This window comes from Pseudophryne corroboree, chromosome 1, assembly GCF_028390025.1.
Source record: "Pseudophryne corroboree isolate aPseCor3 chromosome 1, aPseCor3.hap2, whole genome shotgun sequence".
In the NCBI taxonomy this organism is placed as follows: Eukaryota; Metazoa; Chordata; class Amphibia; order Anura; family Myobatrachidae; genus Pseudophryne; species Pseudophryne corroboree.
The window spans coordinates 1,190,530,413-1,190,537,652 of record NC_086444.1 but is presented as its reverse complement, the minus strand read 5'-3'; the positions used below and the strand labels follow the sequence as shown (position 1 = coordinate 1,190,537,652).

Below are 7,240 nucleotides of genomic sequence, written 5' to 3'. Positions count from 1 at the left end.
ATACTGTACTTAAATTTGAACATCAAGTACAGTAAACATGTATTTGCTTTTAGCATAAAACCAATACATTCCCCTGTGTAAGCAGTGCTCTTTGTGTATGTACAGTATGTGTTTTTTATATTTAATAACATTTGTAATAATTTTAGCATATCATTTGTCCTGCAAAATTTCAAATGTGTACATTTTTTAAACCTGAATACAGTATTCACAAATGTATTTTCTCCACACAGGAGTTAAGGTTGGACAACATGCCAGTAACTATCAACAAAACTATGAGCAACATGCAGTAATTGCTAACATGGAAAAAGAAAATAAAACTATCAAAGACATACAAGCATTGCTCAAGGAAAGTGGCATTATAGTCAGGTTACAAACTGAGCGTTATCATGCTTTCGAGACAACACAGCACAGATAAGTATTTCCTTCAAAATGCACATGGTACGTACAGAACTGTAGTGTTTAACTAACTTACTGTATACTGTAGTAAACTTTATTGTAATAGTAAAGGGAAAGAAACATTTTATCTTCCTGTCATTGTGCTGTTCATTAATTCATATTTTTCATACTGTATTCTAGGAGAGAACAAGAAATTGTGGAGGAACCAGCTCATGAGGATGATGAGCGTACTGCTTCACAAATAAAAAAATTCTTCATTCCAAGTATGACCTGGACATTTCAATCACCAGCATTAGAAGGATGCATCAGATAATGGGATGGACCTTTGGCAGTACAAGGTAAAATACTGTATGCAGTATAAAGCACAAATGCACACTTATTCACAGTTAATAGTCCTTTAATAAGCAATAAAAAATGCTATAAATTAATATATATATATATATATATATATATATTTGGTATATTGGCACTCTTTAAACTATCAGTCCATCTGCCTGGGGTGCAAGTTCATTGTATTCCAGCAGAATCCATTGTGGGAGTGCTGGCGCGACCCACGCCACCCCCCACTGCCGGTCCGGGGCCCCCCCCCCCCCCGCTGCCGCCCGCCGCAGCAGCGGGCGCGCCCACGTGTTGTGGCGCGTCATCACGGGGCGACACGGCTGGCCAATGAGGACCTGCCGCGTCACCCATCCCAGAGGGCCGGGCGGCGGGCCTTTCAAAAGCCCGCCCGCGCCGGGAACAGGAGAGTCATTTCGGACGGCGAGCAGACGGAGGTTATCGGCGCGGTCAGCGAAGGCGGCCCTGCAGAGGATTCGGCATCGGATGTCCAGACGTGGGTGGACCAAGTAAGCCCTCAGTGAGGCCCCTTTTCTCCCACAGGTACCACCACCGTGTTTTCTCCCACTGCACCACCAACGCCGGTGCTAGGCCGAGGCCCCCATTGTCCCCCCACAGGCAGGCCGAGGCCTGAGCAGCAGCGGGCGCCAGCCCCCCCCCCATTGTCCCCCCACAGGCAGGCCGAGGCCTGACCAGCAGCGGGCGCTAGGCCCCCCCATTGTCCCCCCACAGTCAGGCAGGCCGAGGCCTGAGCAGCAGCGGGCGCTAGGCCCCCCCATTGTCCCCCACAGTCAGGCAGGCTGAGGCCTGAGCAGCAGCGGGCGCTAGGCCCCCCATTGTCCCCCACAGTCAGGCAGGCCGAGGCCTGAGCAGCATCGGGCGCTAGGCCCCCCATTGTCCCCCCACAGTCAGGCAGGCCGAGGCCTGAGCAGCAGCGGGCGCTAGGCCCCCCCATTGTCCCCCACAGTCAGGCAGGCCGAGGCCTGAGCAGCAGCGGGCGCTAGGCCCCCCATTGTCCCCCACAGTCAGGCAGGCCGAGGCCTGAGCAGCATCGGGCGCTAGGCCCCCCATTGTCCCCCCACAGTCAGGCAGGCCGAGGCTTGAGCAGCAGCGGGCGCTAGGCCCCCCATTGTCCCCCACAGTCAGGCAGGCCGAGGCCTGAGCAGCAGCAGGCGCTAGGCCCCCCATTGTCCCCCACAGTCAGGCAGGCCGAGGCCTGAGCAGCATCGGGCGCTAGGTCCCCCAATTGTCCCCCCCACCGTTAGGCAGGCAAAGGCCTGAGCAGCAGCGGGCGCTAGGCCCACCATTGTTTCCTGGGGTGTGCGTCGCACCCGTTGTAGCACACCGTTTACCATTGTACCACCGTGTTTGTTATCATTGTACACTGTTCACCTTTCCATAGACTGTCCACATCATCTTGCTTACGCGCTAGCATCGAGCGCCGTCGTGCACTATATACATTGCGGGGTGTAATACCCATGACTGTTCGCTGGCCCTCCACCGGTAGGTCCCTATGGAAGGCAAGGTGCCGTTTGTTGTTGTTGTTGTTGTGGTTTGAAGTTTGTTCCAGGTGCCGAGACCAAGACATCGGACCATCAAGGGGACCAGCATATACCCGGTGAGGATAACTTGTTCTAGTCTGTTTGGTGTACCGTAGGTAAGAGTCAGTAGCGGGCGCGAGGTGAGTAACTGTACTCGCGTGCACCGGCAGCGTCGCGCCAGATACCCGCCAGGTCTCTTACATTTGGCGTAGTCGGCAGGATCTGCCATGTCGCTCCCAGCACCGGACCCAGCACTGGATTGGCCCGGTCTGCCCCTCGGGACGGCCATCCATTTTCTGTCTAGGTACGATGGGTGGAACATGCCCCTCGAGGAGTGGAAGCATCAGCTGGACTCGATCATCCGGCTACACCGCCTACCCGCTTCGGCGCACGTGGATCTGGCCCTACAGTTCCTCCAAGGAGAAGCCATGGAGACCGTGAGGCTGCGACCGGATGAGCAGAGGACAGTCCTCGACGGGGTATACAAGATCCTCAAGGAAGTCTACCGGGAGAGGTCAACGGCGGATGGCCTCCGGAGGCGCCTCTTTGCGCGATTCCAGACGGAGGATGAAACTATCTCCCAGTTTGCCAACGCCTTACAGAGATGCGCGCAGAAGATCAAGGCTCGTCCCGATGAGAAATGGATGACCGGAGACACGGACTCTGGCCTCCGGGACCGGTTCGTGGCCGGGCTGAGGAATAAAGAATTACGAAACCACCTCCTGGACAAGATCGAGGCTCAGCCCACCATGCCCTTCCCCGACGCGCTGGAGAGGGCCTTGACCAAGGACCATGATGCGGAATTTGGGTCCTGCGTCATAGCTCTCCAGCAGGCCCAACCCCTGGCGCAGGCCCAGCCACCACCACCGTCCCCCAAGCCAGAGGTCAGTCCCCTGGAAGGGTGCATCAAGGACCTGACCAATGCCCTCCTACTAGTCCAGGAAGAGATGTCCAAACTGAAGCGACGGGTGGAACAATCGGAAAGCCGCAACGTAAGTACGGGAGGCAGCACCGGGGACGCCGAGAAGGAGGGGGAGACTCCTTTCAACGCCTGCGCCGGCGGGAAGAGCCGCGCAGACAAACGGAGGACACCCGACGGAGGGGACCCCGGGATATGACGTGTTGGAAGTGTGGACGTCCGGGACACTTCGCGCGGGAGTGTCCGGAGGCCCGACGCCACCGGAGCGATCGCAGGAGGGCTTTAAACTAACATCCCTTACAGTTGCGGGCAAAACTGCGAGGAACAGAGACGACTTTGTGGATATCGCCCATTCCTCGGATCTAATTGGAGAATGCCCCACCGTGATAGTGCGGCTAGATGGTCAGAGCCAGGGCCGGCTCTAGGCATGTTCGAATAGAGCGGCCGCGCAGGGCGCCACCCTTAATGGGCGCCGCGCGCTGGCGCCGCCATCTAACGTCAGATGCCGGCGCAGCGCACATAGCGCGCACAAGCGCCTTGGACGCTTCCTGGCCGGCCGCCCTCCCGCCCGCACCCGCGCCCGGCCGCCCGCCCGCCAGCACCCGGACCCGGACAGCAGTACTCACCCTTCAACGCCGCAGGTATTTGGAGGGGGGGGGGTGAATCATTTAAGGATGGCACTATGGGGGCATTTATGGATGGCACTGTGGGGGCATTTATGGATGGCACTGTGGGGGCATTTATGGATGGCACTGTAGGGGCATTTATCTGGCACTGTGGGGGCATTTATCTGGCACTGTGGGCATTTGTCTGGCACTGTGGGGACATTTATCTGGCACTGTGGGGGCATTTATCTGGCACTGGGGGCATTTGTCTGGCACTGTGGGGACATTTATCTGGCACTGTGGGGCGCACTGTGGGGGCATTTATCTGGCACTGTGGGGACATTTATCTGGCACTGGGGGCATTTGTCTGGCACTGTGGGGACATTTATCTGGCACTGTGGGGGCATTTATCTGGCACTGGGGGCATTTATCTGGCACTGGGGGCATTTGTCTGGCACTGTGGGGACATTTATCTGGCACTGTGGGGACATTTATCTGGCACTGTGGGGACATTTATCTGGCACTGTGGGGTGCACTGTGGGGGCATTTATCTGGCACTGTGGGGACATTTATCTGGCACTGGGGGCATTTGTCTGGCACTGTGGGGGCATTTATCTGGCACTGTGGGCATATATCTGGCACTGTGGGGACATTTATCTGGCACTGTGGGGGCATTTATCTGGCACTGTGGGGGCATTTATCTGGCACTGTGGGGGCATTTATCTGGCACTGTGGGGGCATTTATCTGGCACTGTGGGGACATTTATCTGGCACTGGGGGCATTTGTCTGGCACTGTGGGGACATTTATCTGGCACTGTGGGGACATTTATCTGGCACTGTGGGGCGCACTGTGGGGGCATTTATCTGGCACTGTGGGGACATTTATCTGCCACTGTGGGGGCATTTATCTGGCACTGTGGGGACATTTATCTGGCACTGTGGGGGCATTTATCTGGCACTGTGGGGGCATTTATCTGGCACTGTGGGGGCATTTATCTAGCACTGTGGGGGCTTTTCTGTATCTACATATCTGGCACTGTGTGGCCATTTATGTATCTGGCATTGCTGGGGGGCATGTCATGTGTAGCTGGCACGGCTGGGGAGCATATCATATAGTGTTCCCGCTAGGCGTCTGTGGCTAGGCAATGTGTCTAACGTGCTCTGCCTGGCGCAAAGTGTCTAACGTGCTCTGCCTGGCGCAAAGTGTCTAACGTGCTCTGCCTGGCGCAAAGTGTCTAACGTGCTCTGCCTGGCGCAAAGTGTCTAACGTGCTGACAATGCTAAATTCTTTTGTCGTATAAACAACCTTTTATGAAGTCTAAGAACACTGTACGCTGTTTACTTAAGAAGTACCGTAAGGGTACGCTAGTTGCGTAAAGATCGCTCAGCCGTAGGCGAGACGCTCAAGCGTCACGTTCGCTCACGGCCCAGAGATCACAGGACAACACGTTATTTGACTATGACAAGAGTAATGATTCGCTATGGCGTAGCGGACGCTCGAGACCACGAGGAGATCACCAGCGGCGCAGACGCTCACAACGCTATACCTTTATCATATAAACCTTATCAATGAAATACACAGAATACCTTCATGTGAATACAGGGTGTAAGTGCAACCTTGTGTAACCTAACTAACTACAAAGCTGCTTGAGCGTCACCGACGCTCAAGTGAACACTTAATACTATAGAAAATACACAGATACTGGTTTTGGGTCCAAAGCCTATTAACTGTATTATATCTAATATACTTGTAAAAGGGGATAACAGTACAAATGATACACTACAATATAACAGATACTTCCTAACCAAAATACAATACTATCTAATACAATTCAATACTAGTCTAGGGGAGATATGAGGGAAAAGAGAAAGGAGAGAGAGAGAGATGGAGAGAGAGATGAGAGAAGTTGGCTCACAGTAAGACAATGATTACGGAGAGAAAACTTACGCACAAGGGGAAACGATCGCATGCGCCTGGACATCCAGCACCCGATTTTCAGCAATGAGAACCGTTGAAGAGTGAGAGCTGGATGTGGTCGGCCTGCCTATTTATGCCCCACACACAATGCAATCTAATGGTCCCTACAATCTGATCGTCCATTGGACACAGGAATTCGGCTTCGCACTATAACAAGAGGTCATAGGTTGATTCATACAGGTGGGCTGTGACGATTTCCAACAGCTCAGGTGGGTGGGAAACTGGGTTTCCCGCCGCATACTTGAGTATGAGTAAATAATAGAAATGGACATAAACTTCTTATGTCCATAACTATCCGCACGAGCGATTAATACGCTCCAAACCAACACCGGAATATTGTTACTTAAATACTCTTCCGATGGGTACCAAACACTGCTATATGATTCCTGTTAGACCCTTCGTACAATACAAAGAGGGATTCCTCCGTTCAGGGACGTTCTATATTAACCAAACTTTCAGAAACTATCAAAGGGATCATGATCTATAAACTACATTAATTATGAAAATGTGTAACGAATGAGTCGCACGCTACGACTACATAAACTCTACCGTAAATACGCATACCGTGCGCCCGCGGGTGCACGCTATTGCGGGTATGCGCCTTCACGGGAGAGCGTACGCATGCGCAGCGCGGACCAGTGTGCGGTGCAAATATGGCAACGTGCATAGAGATATTTTTCTGACTTTGACAGTCCACCCTTTGGCAGTCAATAATAACTGCCACCTTCTAAAACATTTCAAAAAGGAGAAAAATATATGTCAGGGGTTAATTCATTTCCATGGTTGGGTAGGGGAGAAGAGTGGAGTAGGTGTGAAGAGGGTATGACCTAGTGAGAAAGCAGAAGCATGTGTGTATGAGTCCATGTTTGGAGGGTCATGTATCATCGTGCCGTACGTGTGGTAAATCAAGCTTCGAAGTATTGCGAAGTATACATTTGAATTCCTTCTTATCCCGTACTAAGGGTCTGTGGATGGGCTGTCAAACTCTACCGAGCTCATTTCGGCTGTGGTTGTAACAAAATGGGGATGCACATTTTAGTTGATGATACATGAATGGGGGAGGTATGTGGTTGCTGATATCTGTGCCTGTATTCCCTATCGTCTATGTGTGTCGTTACCTGAGGGTTGTAGAGATGAAGATAAAGAACACTTACGAAAAATGCAATGGTATTCTATGTCAGGGAAATGTACATCTGTTGTTGAAGTTGTGTTCGGTATCTGTTGAGAGTCGTCTTCTTTGCGCTGTATTGCTCCTTGGGCATGAGCAAATAGCTTTGTCAGTGCCATCAGATTTACAAAAAAAAATGTTGGGCTAGCGTGAGTTTAAAAATACTAGGGAAACTGGGGATCCATGGCAAAGTTCATCAAGTGTCCATATCATAGGTTGTCAAAACTTCATCTTTGGTGCTTGTCTGTTGTCTGTATGGCGTCTCGTCAACTTCCTCGTCCAAGGGGGTCGTTGTA

The 7,240-nt window shown here is 52.3% G+C and overlaps 1 long non-coding RNA gene across 1 annotated transcript in view; it reads left to right on the top strand.

The window, feature by feature from the left end:
* The first annotated feature begins 235 nt into the window (after positions 1-235).
* Positions 236-7,240, top strand: part of LOC135015667 (uncharacterized) — a 30,682-nt gene continuing 23,677 nt past the window's right edge. Inside the window, exons 1-2 of the long non-coding RNA XR_010213914.1 lie at positions 236-438; positions 577-734. This is a non-coding gene — a long non-coding RNA (uncharacterized LOC135015667). The remainder of the gene's footprint in view (positions 439-576; positions 735-7,240) is intronic.